General features: G+C 60.3%; 1 protein-coding gene across 2 annotated transcripts in view; it reads left to right on the top strand.

Moving 5' to 3' along the window:
- Positions 1 to 18,263, top strand: part of Septin9 (septin 9) — a 136,780-nt gene that overhangs the window by 33,533 nt on the left and 84,984 nt on the right. The gene's annotated exons all lie outside the window — the stretch shown is intronic.

Genomic DNA, 18,263 nt, shown 5'->3' with positions numbered 1-18,263 from the left:
AAGCCACACTCCCCGGCCCCCAGTTGCTTTCTTTCTTTTTTTTTCCTTAGCTACTTATTTTCAGATGTTTTCACCCAGACTGAGATTCTCCTACTTCTGTCTCCCCCTTAGCTGGGACTACAGGGATGTGTCACCACACTTGGATATTATTGATTGAGATGTGGTCTTTCTAACTCCCCCCCCACACACATATACACACACCAGGCTAACTTTAAACCTTGATCCCCGATTTCCATCCATCTCCTGAGTGGCTGGGATTACAGGCGTGAGCCACCAGGCCCGGCAATTTCCTTGCCTGCTCACAAGTCTCCAAGAATAAAGCGCCGTGATGAACTTCCTCGCACTGGGACGCTGATCTTTCGTGGGTAAATGACAGAAGAGTTGCGGAGTCTATGGAAGTCCAGCTTCGGTTCTATAAGGAACAGGCTGAGCTTCACAGTGGCGGGGGGGGGGGACCCCGCAGTCCTCCAGCGGTGCAGACCTCCTCCCGTCTGTGTGCCTTGCTAACGCTGGGTACTGTAGCACTCAGCTTTCAGTCATTCTGTGGGCGTGTAGCAGCCGTGTGTGACCCTCGGATCTGCATTGCTGCATAGTGAGTACCTGTTCACAGACTTACTGGCTATTCTTGGGTTTCTTCTTTGCAAAGTATCTTTTCAAATCTGTTGCTCATTTTAAACTAACTTGGACGCCTTGACTTATCCTTATTCTAGCTGGACAGGGGTCTTTTGTCAGCTACAGTGCGTGGGGGGGGGGAAGGTAAGAATGTCACGAATTTTCCTGTCTGGACTGGCTTTGAACCGTGATCCTCAGTTCTCAGCCTCCTGAGTAGCTAGGATTACAGGCATGAGCCACCGGCACCTACCACTTTGTGTTCTTTGTAAGAAGCCTTGGCTTATACCAAGCTGCAAAGAGACTTTCAGTATTTTCCTCTAGTCAGTTTATAGTCTCAGCTTTTATGAGGTTGTGAGAGGATCAGGATTCCGTGTTGTTGTTGTTGTTTGTTTTGCCTGACCTGGGGCTTGAACTCAGGGCCTGTGTGCTGTCCCTGAGCCTCTTTGTGCTCAAGGCTAGTGCACTTAAGCCACAGTGCTACTTCTGGCTTTCTCTGAGTGGTTTATTGGAGATAAGACTTTCACTCACAGAGACTTTCCTGCCCTGGCTGGCTTCAAACCATGATCCTCAGATCTCAGCCTCCCGAGTGGTAGGATGACAGGAGCGAGCCACAGCACCGGGCTGTTAACCATTGTTTTAGGTGTATCTGGCTCTCTGTCCACTTCCTGGAAAGACTTTTCTCCATTGGATTGATTTGGGCACTTTTTGTTGAAAATGAGTTGAATGAAGCTGGGCATGGTAGTGCATGTCTGTAATCCCAGCCTTTGAGAGGCTGAAGCTAAAGACTGAAGGCCAGCTGGGCTATACGGTGTGACTCTGTCTCAAAACAAGCAAAAATAAACTTCAGATATATATACACTGACACTCAAACTTCCTATTGATTTGTGCTTTTTTTTTTAATTTGGATGTATGAGGATCAAAATCTGAGGCTGACCCCAGACAAAATTTCTAGATGTACACGTGTGTGCGTGTGTGTGCATGTGTGTGCGTGTGCGTGCGTGTGCGTGTGTGTGTGTGTGTGTGTGCGTGTGCCAGTTCTGGGGCTTACACTCAGGCGTGGGAGGTAGCCTGTAGCTTGTATGCTCAGGGTCAGGGTTCTACCACTTGAGCCACAGCTCCCCTCCTGGCGCTTTGGTGGTTAACGTTGCAGTAAGAGTCATAAGAGTCGCAGGTTTTTCCTTCCTGGGCCGGCTTTTTCATTTGTATTTTGTGGTGCTGGGCGGGGCTGTTCTTTGGGGGTTCTGTGGAGGTGTTATTTAGTCCTGATTGGTTCAGCCATGGCCCCCGGATCAACTGGACCCTTTGGGTGGCTCTGGGCCGGCTCGCGGTTTGTTCTGGGCTGGGCCTGAGGCCCAAGTGGGCAGAAGAAAACCCAGAACGCACTGCGTTCCCAGTTGCTTTTGAGAGGACGACGCCCACGGCGGTGGAAGGAAGGAAGTGACGGGATCAGGACAGAAATCAAGGAAGTGGAAATTGAGAAAAAAAAATATGGTCAAAACTTGGCGCTCTGAAGTGATTTACAGCTTGATAAGGTGGGGGGGGGGCGGAGAACCGGAGCCCTCGGTACGCATGAAACGCCCCACAGGCTCCTGTGCGCATTGATGGGACTTAACAGCATCCTGCAAAATGCCATTTCCCAGCAGCTGTGGTAGTGCACAGCAGTCATCCCTGACACAGGAGGCTGAGGCAGGGAGATGTGAGCACAAGTCCAGTCTGGGCTAAAAAGAAAACAGAGAAAAACATCATACCGTTTACAGAAAATTAACACAAAAGTTTTTTCTTTTTTTTTCTTTTTTTCTGGGTCCGGTCGTGGGGCCTGAACTCTGGGCCTGGGCGCTGTCCCCCAGCTCTTCAGCTCAAGGCTAGCGCTCTACCACTTGAGCCACAGCGCCACTTCCGGCTTTTTTCTTTTTGCTTATGTGGTGCTGAGGAATCGAACCCAGAGCCTCAGGCATGCAAGGCAAGTGCTCTACCACTGAGCCACCTTCCCAGCCTCAAAAGTTTTTTCTTAAAGAACAAAATAGACTGGCTCACACTATATATGTATACATATTATATGCGTGTATATTTTTGTATAATTGATTTGCCATATGTATAATTGGTTTGCCAGCCACCGGTGGCTCATGTCTGTAGTTGTAGCCATTCAGGAGTTGGAGATCAGAGGATCGTGACTCAAAGCCAGGTTGGACAGGAAAGTTAGGAGACTTTTATTCTCCAATGAAGCACCAAAACAGCCAGAAGTGGAGCTGTGGCTCAAGGGATAGATCACCAGCCTTAAGCAAAAAAACCAGAAACCCAATGACTAGAAACTAAAACACAATGCTCTGGCTCTGAGTTCAAACCCATCCTTGTACCAAAAGTAAAAAGGATGTGGGGTGTCTGCATGGCTTCCGATGAGAGGGCGGTCGAGCAGTATTCCCCGCGGGGCCCGCCGTCTCCTCCGCCTGCCTAGGGAGTTGTTACCCAGGTTTGTTTCCTCCTTGGCTGCCCTCTGGGGAAAGGCCTCAATCCCAGAAACCCAGTTCTGGGCTCCTCTCCTCTCGCCACTGCTAGGCCCTGGGGCCGCTGTTTTTGACATATTTGCCCCAGAGTCACCTGTAGCCCCGGGAGAACCAGCCTAGCAGCAGCTGCTTCCTGACGCTGCTGAGCCGGTGACCGGCGGTGGGACCAGCGGCGCCGATCTCCCTGCCTGGAGCGCGCTGGGTCTGTCGGACCCACAGGCTTCGTAGAGGGCAGCGAGGTTCAGGTCCTGGTCCTGAGGGCCGCGGTGTGGGTGGTCGGCTAGACCAGCGCCTGACCCCCAGCTGGCAGGGACTCGTTCCGCCACCCCTGGGTGCCACAGCTGCCTTTCCCCCTTCCCGGCAGCAGGTCTGTCCCATCTACAGTCTGTAACCCACGGATGGCCTGGGCAGGCCAGACCCCCGCTCCCCCTGCCCATCCCAGGCCGTGGGCCCAGCTGCCAAGAGGGAGGGGAGTGAGACCAGTGCACCCACGAGAGGCCCGTGGGTTTGCTGGGCTGGCCCTGCCGGGTGCCAGGCCTCTGCGTGGCCCTGGTGTGTGCTCCAGCCAGGAGAAAGCTGGTTGCTTGAAGCCTGTGTGCGTGTGCATTTGCGCACAGTGTGCATGCCCATGCACCCTCTGTGGAGGAAATGATTCATAGCCCGTGCAGAGTTGGGGTCAGCAGCAGCGGCATTACCAGGGTGGAAGGGGAGGAGGGAGGAAGTGGGGCAGGCCGGGCTGGGAACAGAGGATGCGGGGACCCACGCCTCCCTCCCACGCTCCGAGGCCCGATGGAGGTGAGCTGGGCTCTGGGACAGATCTGGAACAAATATCCCCGGTCCTGACCTGTTTCCTGAAGCCTGGGGCCCCACGGGATGAGAGGAAGGGATGGGGGGGGGGCGCAGAGCGTGCCTGTGCATGTGTGGGTGCACGGAGCTGTCTTCCTGACCAGCAGGTCCCTGCCCTGCTCTGGGGAGCACCCAGGCCTGCTAGTGCATGGGTGCACACGCGTGCGCACACACACACACACACACACACTGGCAATGCAGCCAGGGGCCAGCACCCCTGTGGCTGTACCTAGGCCTGGCAGGAAACCGGCTCTGGGAAAGTGTGAGCCCCACCTTTGGCACAGAGCCACATTTGTGTGGTGAGTCATTAGGGCAGGGGCGTGGGGCAGGCCGTGTCGGTGGGATCGCAGGGACGGTGGGATCGGAGGAGCAGGTGTCCCCTGGTGTCCGGGCAGCGGAGGTCGGGCTGAGTGGCTCTGGTCTTTGGCTGGGGGGGGGGAGGCAGGGGGGGGTACTGCCATGCATCCCGGGGTCGCTGGGGGTCAGGACCCGCCGTGCTCCCGTTCACACCCTCTTCCTCACAAGCCGTCACAGTGGGAAGGCTGACCTCAGAGACGGCGCGGCCCCCCCTCAGCCCCTGGCAGGCCAAGACCAGGAGGCCAAGAAGGTTCCAAGCCAAGAGCCTGGGACAATAGGCAGCCTGCTGACCCTCCCGGCTGCCCCGGGACTGGCCACGAAGTGGACTGGGGAAACCTGTTACTTAAAACCTGCATCCTGCTGGACTCTGGTGGCTCACGCCTGTCACCCTAGCTGCTCCGGAGGCTGAGATCTGAGGATCTCGGTTCAAAGCCAGCCCAGGCAGGAAAGTCTGTGAGACTCTTATCTCTGGTTAAGTACTCAGAAGATGCTGGAAGTGGTGCTGTGGCTCAAAGTGCTAGCCTTGAGCAAAAAAGCTAAGGCCAGGGCCCAGGGCCTTAGTTCAAGCCCCAGTACCAGAAAATAACAGTAACGGCAAGTGATTCATCAAAAAGCAAGGAAAAAGTGAATGAGCTTCATTGGAGTGACATGTAAAATTGGGGTGTGTCGTAAGCCGGCTCTGCGTCCAGCGGCCTTTGGGCGGCGTGTGGGAACAAGACGGGCTTCACCACACAGACTTCCTGAGCTTGCGAGGATTCCTTCCCCGGGGCTCCCGGACAACCTGACCACACCCCCAGGGTTCCCTGTGTGCGGTTTGGAGGGGTGCAGTGCCCCTGTGGATGCCCTTCACAAGGATCAGTCCTAAGGGAGGGCCGGGGAGAGGGAGGGTAGCCCCAGGACTCGGGGGCGTGGGAAGGCGTGGGCATGGGCGGGGCCCAGCACTGCCCAGCCCCAATGAGGAGGGCCCGGAGCTGGGCGCCGCCCTCCCTGCGGCCACGTGCTGGAGGATTTGTCGCATGGAGGGAGAACCAGCCCAGCACCAGCTCCTTGGAAGGAAAGTACTAGAAAGTGGGACACGATGGGTTACACAGGCAAGGATTTTCCTGGGGTTTTCAGCCTGTGACGGGGGACAGAATGGTTCACAGAGTACGACGTGGGCCACACCCAGAGGGTCCAAGCAAGGGTCACGTGAGCGTGAACCTCGGGGTTCAGGCAGGGGCCTCCATCCTCGCCTACCCCAGGGGTGTTGGAGACCGATGCCCACAGGGGAGCAGGGGGGCTTGGGCCGCTCACAGCACACCTGGCCTTCGGGAAAGGGATGACAGGGCTCCGTCCCACCCAGCCCTCTGCCCTTGTGGTTTGGGCCGCTGGAAGCTGCCCCTGATTCCAGCCCCCAGCCCACAGCCCGCAGCCCGCAGCCCGCAGCCCGAGGCCAGGCGCTGCGATGAAACATGGTCACCAAGGTTTGGGAAAAGCACGCGCAGATGGTGGAATGCGTGTGTGGCATGTGTTACACATGCATGCACACGCAGAAAAACAGCAACAGAAGCACCTGTGGCCTTCAATGTCTGGGGCTGAGTCCCCCCCACCCCGCCCTGGGCGCCTGCCACGGCCTGGGGCAGCTGCTGCTGCTCCCTCCAAGGGACTGCAGCAGAATGGAGCCCGGAGCGCCAGCCACACCGGCCGGCTGCGCTCACAGTTCTGTGTGTGTGTGTGTGTGTGTGTGTGTGTGTGTGTGTGTGTAGAGACTGGGGCTTGAACTCAGTGTGTGTGTGTGTGTGTGTGTGTGTGTGTGTGTGTGTGTGTCAGATCACTGCCCCTGAACCTTTTTGCTCAAGGCTGGTGCTCTACCATTTGGGCCATATCCCCACTTCTGGCTTTTGGCTGGTTCATTGGAGATCAGAGTCTCACAGACTTTCCTGCCCAGGCTGGCTTTGAACCATGATCCTCAGGTCATCCTCCTGAGTAGCTAGGATGACGGGTGTGAGCTACTGGCACATGATTCTTAAAGGTTTTGTCTCATGCCAGATGCAGTTCTAAGCTCTTCCCAGTACCAATGATGACTGTGAACTGGAAAATGTCCTCGTTCTGTAGACCAGAAAGCTGAGGTCTAGAGGGGAAAGATTCGCCCAAGGCCTGCGAGACTTCCCTTACATGTACCCACACGTGCACACACACATGTGCACGCACACGCATGTGTAGCTCTTACTCCACAGTATAGTTTCCCTCTCACATGAAGCTCTGGCACTGCGGAAGGTTCTAGCAGCCTCACCCTCTGGTCTGGCTCAGCTCCCGGGAGCTGGGTTTATTCAAGGGCCCCGCTTGGAGCCCCTCTTGGCTAGAGGGAGAACCCACACTTTCTGGGGGGTCACTGGCCAGGTGTCTGCCGCCCCCAGCCTGTGGAGCTGCTCCACACTGCCCCCCGCAGCTGTCGGGAGGGACACACGCTCCCGCCCGGGGCCCTGCCGCCCGTTCCTGCCCTCCCGGTGGTATCACACACCTGTCGGGGACACCGAGGGCCGGCGCCCGGCAGATGGTGTCTCATGAGGACCGCCCCAGGCCCGGGAAGGTCCCAGGGAGATTCCGAGGGGCTCTGTTATTGGGGCGATCTGCGCCCCTCCACTCCATAAAGCGTTGAGCCCGTGGCTTGGCAGGGACTCCCGTGGCTGCGCGGAGCCGCCGTTTCCTCCCTGGGTCCCACGTGTCCCTCTGCGGGGCGCGACCCCGTCCCCGTGGCTCCCTTCCCTGCTCAGACGGTGTCACCGTGGGCAGCGGCAGCAGCTGGGGATTCCGGCGCCCAGTGCCGTCCAGCCCTGCGCCAGGTCCCTCCGCACAGGCGTGCTGGTGACCTGAGCCGGTTCCGTGCGATGCCCCCTCCCCGGCTGTGGCACGGGCCTGCGCCTGCAGCCTCCATGGGCGTCTGAGCCCCAGGGCTGCGTCTCCTGCTCAGCCCCCGCACAGGGCTTCCACGGGAGGACAGAAGTCACACCTGAGCAAGGCTCAGCAGGGCAAGTTCCCTCCCGCCCAGGACTCTGGGTTTCCACCCTCAGAAGAAAAGCAGCTTAGCCGGGCACCGGTGGTTTATGGCTGTCATCCTAGCTACTCAGGAGGCTGTGATCTGAGGATCACGATTCAAAGCCAGCCGTTAACCACCAGAAAACCGGAAGTGGCGCTGTGGCTCAAGCGGTAGAGCGCTAGCCTTGAGCTGAAGAGCTGAGGGGCAGTGCCCAGGCCCAGAGTTCAAGCCCCACGGCCAACGAAAGAGGAGGAGGAGGAGGAGGTGGCGGCGGTGGCTGTAAAAGTTCTGGTAGCTCAGCCCACCTTTGCTCCACGGCCAGGGCATCGTCCCCGCCTGACAGCCACGCCGTGGGGGTGGGGGGAGCTGAGACCCCTGCTTGGGCCTGAGGAGGCCACATGTAGGAGGCCGGGCTGCATCGTGGCCTCTTGGTGCTGCGAGCGGCGGCACTCCTGTCACTGTGCAGGGCTCCTCCGTCCATCCCTGGGGTGCAGGCTGGACACCCCCTCAGCCTCCAGTGCCAGCTCTGTGTCTAGACACTCGGGAGAGATCGGGGTGCCGCCGTGTGCTGTGGAACCCGGGGTGGCCCAGACCCTCGCTGCCGGAGAGGAGTGACCTCAGAGTGCGCGTGTGGGCGGATTCAGTGACAGACGGAGGGGCCTGGGGAGCAGGGGCGCAGTGGGCCTCAGGGGAGCACCCCCCCCCCCGTTTCCCTGTCTTTTCTCTCTGTGGTTGGGGCTGGCTCTCTAGGTGGGGCTTCAGGCGCAGGGGGGCGGCTGGGCTGGGGGCCAACAGCACCTCAGCCCTCGGTGGGCTGCTGGCGGCCTTGCGGACACAGCCCCACCATGCGGGCCAAGCTGGGGACCAGGGAAGGAGCTGCAGCGGAAGCTACGGAGGTGTGCGCTGTGTTTCCGACTCAGGACGTCCGTGGCGGCCCCGGAGCGTAGCTGAGGAGCCGTTGGTCCGCCATCCGGGGGTCGGCCGGGTCCCATCACGTCCGGGCACAGCTGACACGACTGTCCACATGGGCTGGCACTGTGCAGGGGCTCGAGGGAGTCTTCCAGGCCAGGTGTGGGGGGGGGAGTGGCGAGCGGGGGGACGGCGTGCTGGGGACACATGCTCAGTAGTGTGCGAGGATTGGAGAAGAGCGAGAGGAACTCTCCTCCTCCACGGTCTGCCCACGCCGCGCTGTGGACACAGCCCGGCCCCGCGCCGACAGCCGCTCTCCGTACCCCCTTCCCTCACCGCCAGCACGTTCACACACACAGCGGAGTTGAAGCCATTGTAATTCCCGTCGTTACGGTTCCGAAGGTCATGAGGATCCACCAGGAACACCAAGCCACCGCTGCTTTATCAGCGCTCTGTCCCTCCTCCATCCTCCCCTCCTTCCCTCCCTCTGTGACCTTTTTTCCTTTCTTTCTTTCCTTGCCAGGCCTGGACTTGATCTTAGGCCTGGGCTCCATCTCTGAGTTTTTTGCTCCAGGCTAGCCAGGCTAGCCAGGCCACTTGAGCCATAGCTCTGCTTCCGGTTGTTGCTGTTGAGTGGCTAATTGGAGATACGAATCTCACAAACTTTCCTACATGTGATCCTCAGACGGCTGTCTCCTGAGCAGCTGGGATTACAGGCGTGCGTCCCTGGTGCCTGGCTTCAGTTGTAGTTTCTGTGCGTGTCTGAAGACTTTGCTGTCTCATCCTGGGGGCTTCTGTGCTCGCAGGCAGCGATTTCCATACTTTGAAAGCTTCCGGCCGACTCTCTACCCCGTCCTAGGGGATGGGTGCTGTGATGGAGCCACAGCGCTGTGGGGACATTTGGAACCCCCAAGTTCTGATCCTGGCTCCACTGTCCACCCACAAACCCAACAAACCCTTGGTAAGGCATTTCACACCTACAGAATGGTGGTGTTAAGTGTGTTTTAGATCTGAAAGCTGTCACGCACCAGGCTGGCTGCTCTAGAAAGTTGTGGTGAGAGACCTAGTCTGGGAAGCATAGTTCCCAGGGTGCACCTGGACAGGGAGCAGCCTAGAGAGGTGCAGGGAGCTGCCCTGGGTCCTGGCCAGTGGCCACACGAGGTCCGCATCACAGGACCTGTGCGGATCCCAGGCCTGGGCATCGCACCCCTGCCCGGAAACGCCTGCCCTGCTCACATCTGACCCTCACTCCCTGCCTCTCAAGGTCCGTGCCTTCCCTGAGCAATTCTTGCTGGTCTCTCTGCCTCGTGTTAGCTTGTTTTGTCCAGTATTGGGATTTGAACTCGTGGCCTTACATTTGCTAGGCAGGCATTTTACCAGTTGAGCCACACTATTCACACTAGACCACTATTTTATTTTATTTTGTCGGGTGTGGGGTTTGAACTCAGGACCTGGACGCTGTCCCTGAACTCTTTTTTTTTTTTTTTTTTTTTTGTCGGTCGTGGGGCTTGAACTCTGGGCCTGGGCGCTGTCCCTCAGCTCTTCAGCTCAAGGCGAGCGCTCTACCACTTGAGCTACAGCGCCGCTTCCGGTTTTCTGGTGGTTTATTGGAGATAGGAGTCTCACGGTCTCTCCTGCCCGGGCTGGCTTTGAACCGCGATCCTCAGATCTCAGCCTCCTGAGTAGCTAGGATTACAGGCGTGAGCCACCAGTGCCCGGCTTGTCCCTGAACTCTTTTGCTCAAGGCAAGCGCTCTACCACATTGAGCCACAGCGCCCCTTCTTGTGGTTTTCTGGTGATTAATTGGAGCTAAGAGTCTCATGGCCTTTCCTGCCCAGGCTGGCTTTGAACCATGATCCTCAGATCTCAGCCTTCTCAGTAGCTAGGATGACAGGCGTGAGCCACTGGTGCCCAGCCCTGGACCCTTCATTTTCCATTTCAGATATCAGAACAAAGCCAGGCACTAGCGGCTGGTGCAAATGTGACTTTGCTACACCGTTGCTGCCTGCCTTGGACAGTGCGTGGCGGTTCTGGGGTCATTGTCTGAGCGGCCGGACCCTCCTCCTGCTTAGCACTGAGGGTGCAGCGGTGAGCAGGGAGGTTGGGAAAACCTGTAGGGCGGCTGTGGGCAGGTTAAGGGCTGGTCCCTGGGGGTGGGGGGGAGGCCCCCACGCTGTTCGTGAAGGTGAGGAAGGTCCAGAGCTGGAGATTGGGGTGTGGAGGGGCCCGTGGGGCTGGGCCAGCCGCAGGACCAGCCCTGGGCGAGGTGGGCGCTCACAGCCGCTGCCGCCGTCCTGCACCACGCCCCCCTCACACCCTGCTCCATCCTATGGGGGGGGACCAGGAGCCTCGGCGCCGGGTGTCTCATTCCGAGTTACAATGTGACCCGTCTGCGTCAGCTTTCCTTTCCTTCTTTCCTTCCTTTATTCTCGGCAGTTCTGGGGTTTGAACTCAGGGCTTTGGGAATGCTACAGGAGCTCTACCACTTCAGCTAAACCTCCGGTCCTTTCTGCTTTTGTTACATTTCTGCTGGAGAACTTTTGCTGTTTTGTTCAAATGCCTTGCGCCATTCTCCTGGTCTCTACCTCCCAAGAGGCCGGGATTTCAGCTGGGACCCAACCTGTTCAGCTTCTTGTGCTTTTTCTTTGCGTTCAGCTCAAGTGTTCGCACATTCACAGGTGGCCCTGGGCTGCCACTTGGGTGGTACGGCAGGGGACCCAGGCGGGGGGACCGAGGCTGGGGACACAGGCCGCTACTTGGGCCTGGGAGAACTGGGGAAGGACCAGAGGAGGAGGAGGAGGAGGAAGAAGCCTGGAAGAAGCCGCACCGGAGCTGGGGCCTGAAGAAGGAAGACAGCCAGGAAGGGAGGAGGAGACGGGTTCTGCCAGGCAGAGGGCAGGGCCAAGGGCAGGGAGGAGAGGGAGAGGGCGTCACCGTGGCTGGGACGCCAGGGCCACGCGCTGTGCTCAGCGGGTGACAGGCACCGAGGCCACGAGCGGGAGGTGGCAGGTCTGGTCTGCGCTGGAAAGGCCTTCCCGCCATCTGCTTGGAGTTGGTGTCAGGGGGACCAGAGTCCTGGCCTCTCCTGCTCATGTCCTTCCTGGCCCGTGTCACAGGAGGTGGCTCTTCAGCTCCCTGCGGGCACCAGCCTCCTTCATGACTGTCACCCAACGGGTCCCCGCTGGGCCACCGGGTCCTCAGGAACCGAGAAGCAGCCGGGGGCTCCCCTGGGGTTTCGGGCCCCCGGTGGAGACGCCGTGAGGCACCCGCGCCGTGTGCGTCCCCCAGCCTGTGTCCCGGGCCCTTCGCCCTTCTTGCTTGTCCTTCGTCTCACATGGCCTGGCAGAGCTGGCCAGCGCCTGGCGAGTGCCCTGTCTGGGCCGAGTCATCGGCCGGTGACTCACGCTGGGGCAGGAGGCCCTGGGCGCTGGCAGCGGGCCCACGGGGGCTGAGGTCACCCGCGTCAAGCCAGGGAAGATGGCGGCCTGCTGCTTCCGGCCCCATTTGGGGCAGGGGAGACACGGCCAGGGAGGCGGCATGGGAGCGTTCCGTTCCCCTAGGCAGCAGGCCAGGACTTGAGGAGTGGTCAGAACGCTCTCCCCTCCATGGGGATGGCGCGCAGGCTTCTCACTGGCCTCTCCATTCCTGTGGGCTTCCCCTTGGCTTGAACTCTGGGCCTGGGCGCTGTCCCTCTTCAGCTCAAGGCACGCGCTCTGCCACTTGAGCCACAGCGCCACATCTGATTTTCTGGTGTTTCATTGGAGATCAGAGTCTCACAGACTTTCCTTCCCGGGCTGGCTTTGACCCTCGACCCGCAGATCTCAGCCTCCTGAGTAGCTAGGATGACAGGCGTGAGCCAGGGTCCTGGCTGAGTGACTAGCGTAGCTCCTGGATCCAGGTCCAGGTGTGTCCACAAGCTCTCCACCTCCACCTTTCCCTGCAGGCCACCTTGGGCAGCGCAGGCCCAGTTGCTGGGGCCCTGGGACAGCGTCTGCCAAGAGCCAGCGTCTTCCAGGGCACTGCTCAGCCCTGGGAGTCCTGACTGGGGATTGCCAGGGTCTCCACCGCGGACATTGAAGGCCCCAGAGTCCATGTCTCCCCCTCACCGCCGCGCTGCGCAGAGCAAAGTAGACCCCCAGCCCCACGGGCGACAGCTTCCCGCTTCCTCTTCCTGGCTCCCATCTCGCTCTTTCCTGCAGTCCTGTCCTTCCTGGCTGGCTCTGCGCATCACTGGTGATGGAAGCCATGTCCTTGTGCGTGCTCAGCAGGCGCTCAACCCGGAGCTGCGCCCCGCCTCTGTCCCAGTTCAGCCATTCCCACTAACCAGAGACGGTGGCGTTCACCAGGAGTGTTCAAGTGTGTGTGTGTGTGTGTGTGTGTGTGTGTGTGTGTATGTAGGGTGTGTGTGTGTGTGTGTGTGTCAGGATCGGGTAACAGAAAAGGACACCGCAGGGCAGTGGATTGGCAGGCTGGCGGACCCGTGTGTGTGTGTGTGTGTGTGTGTGTGTGTGTGTGTGTGTGTGTGTGTGTGTGTGTGTGTGTGTGTGTGTGTGTGTGTGTGTGTGTGTGTGTGTGTGTGTGTGTGTGTGTCCCCTTCCTGTCCTCCATTTCCCTGGCCTCCGTGTCCGCCTGAGGCCCCTTGCTGTCCACCTGCTGGGTCTCCACAGCTAGCACAGTGGCCACCAGCACAGCTGGGCATGGCGGGGGTTGGGGGGGAGCTCCCTGGGGGTGATGTCTCCTGGACCATGGTGGTACTTTCAGAACAAGTGCTTTCTTCCCTGCCGGTCCCCGCACTGCTGACGTGGAGGCCGCAGGCTGGTGACTCAGCCCCGGTCCCACACTGTGGCAGTGCCAAGCTGCGCCCAGCCCCAGCCTCCCCAGAGCGGGGGCATGCTGGGGGGACTGGCGGGGCGGCCAGCGCCCTGCGCGCCCTGGGAACAGCCCGTCCCTCTGTCCTGGCCGTGCGGGTGACTGCGGTCTCCAGGCTGGCAGAGCTGGCGGGCAGGCTGCGGGCCTAGGCTGGGTCCGTGCCAGGCTGGGCCCATCTCTGCGGGCCAGGGGGGCGGGGGCAGCCTCCCCGTCCCTGGCAGTGGTGGGGTGCCGGTGCCATTTCCCCACTACTCCACCTCCCATCTCCGGTACGGGTGCTGGTTGAGGTGCTGGGTGGGGTCTTCCGCCCCGGCCATGGCTGCGTCTCGTCTGGGGTGGCGGGTTGTGGGAATGGAGGGAAAGAGGTGTGCCAGGAGGGAGGGAGCGTGAGCCAGGGGAGGAGGCTCGAGGGTTACAGCGGAGGCCAGAGTGGCCTCCAGACGTGAGTTCTCAGCAGTCAAAGCTCATTGGATGGCTGTGAACACGTGATGCCCACGGCCCCTGAGCCAGGAGCCTCTGGGAGGGTCCACTCTCCACCTGCCCCCCCCCCCCGTGTGTCCCCCCTCTTTCCCAGAGTCCCCTGGGGCTTATGCATTTTCCAAGCGCCCGTGGCTGTCATCCAACCCTGGACCCAGGCGTGTGAGGCTTGGACCCCGGCAGTGCCCGGTACGGGGCGGGGGGTGGGGGGCTTGGAGCGGGAGCACGGCCGTCACCAGACTCCAGGGCTTGGAGCCTCCTCCGTGACTCCAAACTCTGAATCCAGAAGAGAAATGCTTTGTTTAGAAAACCCCCGGCCTGGGAGCCATGCGCCCGGCGCGTGGTCAGGGTTTGCTGTCAATGTTCCATGAGTACCTGGGAGGGCCCGGGAGCAGAGGCCTCCTTTGAAGCGGACCCCTGGCTGCCGTGCGTGGCAGGCCAGAGGGCAGATGGGCTGGAGGGCTGGGCGGAGGTCAGCTGCCCACCATCGGGCTGTGGGGGGGTTCGGAGGCTGAGGCCTGCAGGGGACTCGGGGCTCCAACAGCAGTGACCGCAGCCGGGCGCGGCCTGAGCAGGACACGGCTGGCCCAGGTCCACCCAGCTCCTTCGGACCCTTCCCCCATTGGGAGTCCAGAAATCCTGCTCTGTCATCACAGAGGGCCAAACAGAAACAGGGGTGGGCGGTGGGGGGCTCTGCTGTGTGCCTGCAGGTGAGAAAGCCACGGTGTCCCGGGGCCCCTCGGGAGCTCTGGGATGGGCACTCTGATAGTTCAGTTCTTAATGATAAACAAGGTACTGGCACAGGGAAGGGGGCAGGGAGCTGTCCAGGCAGAGGGAAGAGCTGATGCAAATGTCCTGGGGCAGGAGGCAATGGAAAGAGCAGGAAGGAGGCTGGTGGGCTGAGTGGATGAAGGAGGCCAAGGAAGGAGGTAGAGTCTGGACAAGGGACGCTCACGGTCAGCATGAGTGAGAAACCTCAAAGTCAGCCTGGGTAGGAGAGCCCAGCAGACTTTTTTTTTCCCCAGTCAGTTGTGGGGCTTGAACTCTGGGCCTGGGCGCTGTCCCTGAGCTCTTCAGCTCAAGGTAAGAGCTCTACCACTTGAGCCACAGCACCATTTCTGATTTTTCTGGTGGTTTATTGGAGATAAGAGTCTCATGGACTTTTCTGCCCAGGCTGGCTTTGAACCGCGATCCTCAGATCGCAGCCTCCTGAGTAGCTAGGATGATAGGCGTGAGCCACTGGCACCTGGCTCCCAGGAGACTCTTATCTCCAATTAACCACCAGAAAAGCTGCAAGTGGAGCTGCTGGCTCAGAGGGGAAGAGCACAAAAGCCTTGCACATAAAAGTTTAGGAACTACAAGAGGAAGTGGAAGTGTACTCATTACCTCACTCATGTAACTGTAACCCTCTGTATAGTATCTCTACAATAAAAAAAATTAAAAAAAAAAAAAAAAAAAGTTTAGGAACTAGCACACAGGACTGGCACAAAAAGAAAAAGAAAGGAAGGAAGGATAAAAAAAATTAAAAAAGGGCCTGGGGAGGTGGCATAGTATTACTGCAGTTGCCTGGCAGACACAAGGCCGTGAGTTCCAATCCCAGTGCAGTCAAAAAAAGGGAACAGAATCAAAATAGCATACTCCATGTGCATGTTATATCACTTAGTTACACTTAAAACCAAACCACCTTCTCACTTCCTGGGATGTTTTTTCTTTCCTTCAGACTATATTTAGCTGGTGCTTGTGCCCGCCCACCCACGCTGCGTGGACCTCGGGGTCTCACGCATGGGGGCAGCTCGCCTTGGCAGGGCTGCTCCGGGTTGTGCCCTGAGCGTGGCATTGGCGACGGTGAGCGCAGGCTGGCCTAGCTTCCAGGCCCAACATGCCCACTGGTGATGTGAAAAGAGCATTTCAGACTGGGAGTGTCCACCCCAAGGGAACAGGCAAACGCTCCCCATCTGGCGCTGGTATTATTTTTACCGCGGGGTTGCTGGTGGTTAGACGGTAGCCAGAATACAGAAGGAGTTCTGCAGACGCCAAGGGTAGAGACCAGTGGATGGGCCGCATGCTGGGTGGGCGAGAGGCAGGATGTAAGAGTGATGGGTGGGGCTGTTTGGCTTGAGTGACAGGTGAGCAGTGGGGGGGGCTGGTGAGGGGCTGCGGCAGGCCAAGCAGCCCACAGACCCAGGGAGGCCCTCTGCTTGAGGGCCTGTCCTCTGCTTGAGAAGTGACCAAAGGCCCGGCCATGCCCGGCAGACAGAGAGCCGCGGTCCTCCCTGTTCCCAGCCTGGCCATTGCTGAGCTGAGCTGCGCTGCCTTGTGGCCTGCTGGGCTTCCTGGAGCCCCTCCCTACCCGCCCCCCCAACCTGGGCCTCCCCCGCAGGGCCAGGGTGCCGATGTGTTCCCGCCCAGCCTCTCCTCTGCCCTCTTTCCCAGGCTTGGTGCCGTGGGTTCTGGTCCAGCCTCTCCTTTTCCTTCCCACAGAGGCCTGGCCGAGGCTGCCTTCACCCCTTCCTACCTGCCCCATCCCTGCTTCTCCATTCAGCTTGCAGCCTGGCTTCGTCTCCAGGGACAGCCAGACCGCGTCAGCCATGTCGGACAAGGGGCCTCCTAGGTATCTTTGAGATCAGACCTCTGACGGAGTTGGTCCAGCTGGAAACCCTAGCTTTGCATTTGTTTCCTGGAGCAGCGTCACCAACCACCCCACGATGGCAGGCCGAAAACCTCAGGCCTGGCCTCGCTCCCAGATCCGAGGCCACAGATCTGGCCAGTGTCTGTGGAGTGACCCCTCGCCGGCTCCAGGGAGGGGCCTTCCCTGCCTCTGCCCCGGGCCACCCTTGCCCTGGCTGGCGGCCGCAGCCTCTGCTTCCGGTGAGCCAGGCTGTTTTTCTCCTCGCCTCTGTCCCGTCTTTTCTGGGCTGAGATTGGGGCCCACACTAATCCAGGACTCTCGCCTCCAAGTCCCGACCTAGTCACAGCTGCAAAGACCCTTACAACCTAGTCACAGCTGCAAAGACCCTTACACCCAAGTCGGGGGGCATCCTGAGGTCCTCCGGGACTGTCTTGATGGGGGCATCACTGTTCCCGCCCTGGGTCTCGTGGTGGTGCCAGTGCTCCCTTAGTTGTCCCTCGTGGCTCGCCTGGCTCTTTGGCTGGGTCCGCTGCTGACTGGTCTCCTCCCCGCGCTCTACCACAGAGCGGGGCCTCCGGTTCTCTTTCTCTGCCCAAACTTAAGGCCGATTCCTCTTTCGGCTCCTCACCTGCCTAGTGTTCCTGCCAAAGGCCGGCTGTCCAGCCCGAGCTCCGAGGAGAAGGGGCTGGGGAGGCCCCGGCCATCCTGTGACCATCCGGCCTTAGGAATAAGCCCAGACCCCCAGAGAGGACCCAGTCCAGAGAGAGGTTGGCTGCGGGGAGGGGGGTGTGGGGGGTGATTTGGGCTCAGACACAGGGAGATGCCCTGCTGTTTCTCATTCCTCCAGAGGGAGGGGAGAGAGAGAGAGAGAGAGAGAGAGAGAGAGAGAGAGAGAGAGAGAGAGAGAGAGGGAGAGAGGGAGAGAGGGAGAGAGGGAGAGAGGGAGAGAGAGAGGTGATGTACAATTAGAGCTTGGTTAGACAGAAGGGTGAACTTCCTGCTGGGAGTCGAGCCAAGCCTGTGTTGGCTTTCCCCAGGAGGCTCAGGAGATCCAGGGGGTCCCCAGGCCTGCTAATGTGGCCAGCGGTGCGGGCGGCGGGTGCGGGCGGCGGGAGGGGGGTTGGCGGGTTTGAGCAGCTCCGGCGGGGGCATTTTCTGGCTGGAGAAGCTGGCGCCCTCCTGCCCCATTGTCCTCCGTATTCCCATGAGGGCACTGCGGTGAGGCTGCACCCTGCCTGGGCTGGGCGTCTCCACTGATCTGTGGTGGACACCCCGCCTGCCCGCTCTGGGCGGGACAATCGCAGGGCTGGGCCCACCCTGGCCAGGTGCTCTTCACGGTGCTGGAGAGCGGCTGCCCGGGCTGGAGGCTGTCCCAGAGGCTCTGGGCTGCTGCGGGCTGAGGAGCAGGCAGGTGGACGGGCCAGGTACCTGGGGAAGCCAGGGAGACCCCCCCCCCCCCCCGCAGCTCCCTGGCATCTGCAATGGCTGTGGCTTTGCAACCCCCAGGCCCACACACTCGCTTGGTTGAAAATAGTTCAAACTATCCGAAGCATGAGGGCGGGCGGGCAGGAAGGCCTGCGTTTCTTAAAAAGGAAGGACTCACTGGACTCCAGCAACTTGAAAAGCCCGTAAGCAGAGGGCCCTCTCCTCGGGAGACCCTGGAGCCCGCCTGGCCGCCAGGCCCCAGCATCTCACCCTTCACCCCGGCCCCACTGGGATCCTGAGGGGCGGTGCGGTGGTGATCGCGCTCGCTCGCAGCGGGAGGGGGTCCGCGCTGCCCGCCCGTCCTGGATGGTCTCCGGGTGGATGAGAAAGGGGGCCCCCGGGGGTGCCTGGGGCCCGGTGGGCGTGTCCACCGTCCGGCCCGGGGTCCCAAGTCCCCCGCGGGGCCGGGCCGCAGCAGCCCCGGCGGCCCCCGCCAGCCCCCCTCCGCCGAGGCCCGTCCCGCGCCCGCCCCGCCGAGGCCCGGCCTCCACATCCGCCCGCATCTGGCCGCGGCGGGCGTCGGGGGAGGGGCGAGGGCGGCGGCCGGGCCGGGCCGCGCGGG

Source organism: Dipodomys merriami, unplaced genomic scaffold (genome assembly GCF_024711535.1).
Source record: "Dipodomys merriami isolate MVZ:Mamm:240054 unplaced genomic scaffold, mDipMer1.0.p SCAF_42, whole genome shotgun sequence".
Taxonomy (NCBI): domain Eukaryota; kingdom Metazoa; phylum Chordata; class Mammalia; order Rodentia; family Heteromyidae; genus Dipodomys; species Dipodomys merriami.
Note: the sequence above shows the minus strand (reverse complement) of the source record. Positions and strands in the feature narration are given on the sequence as shown.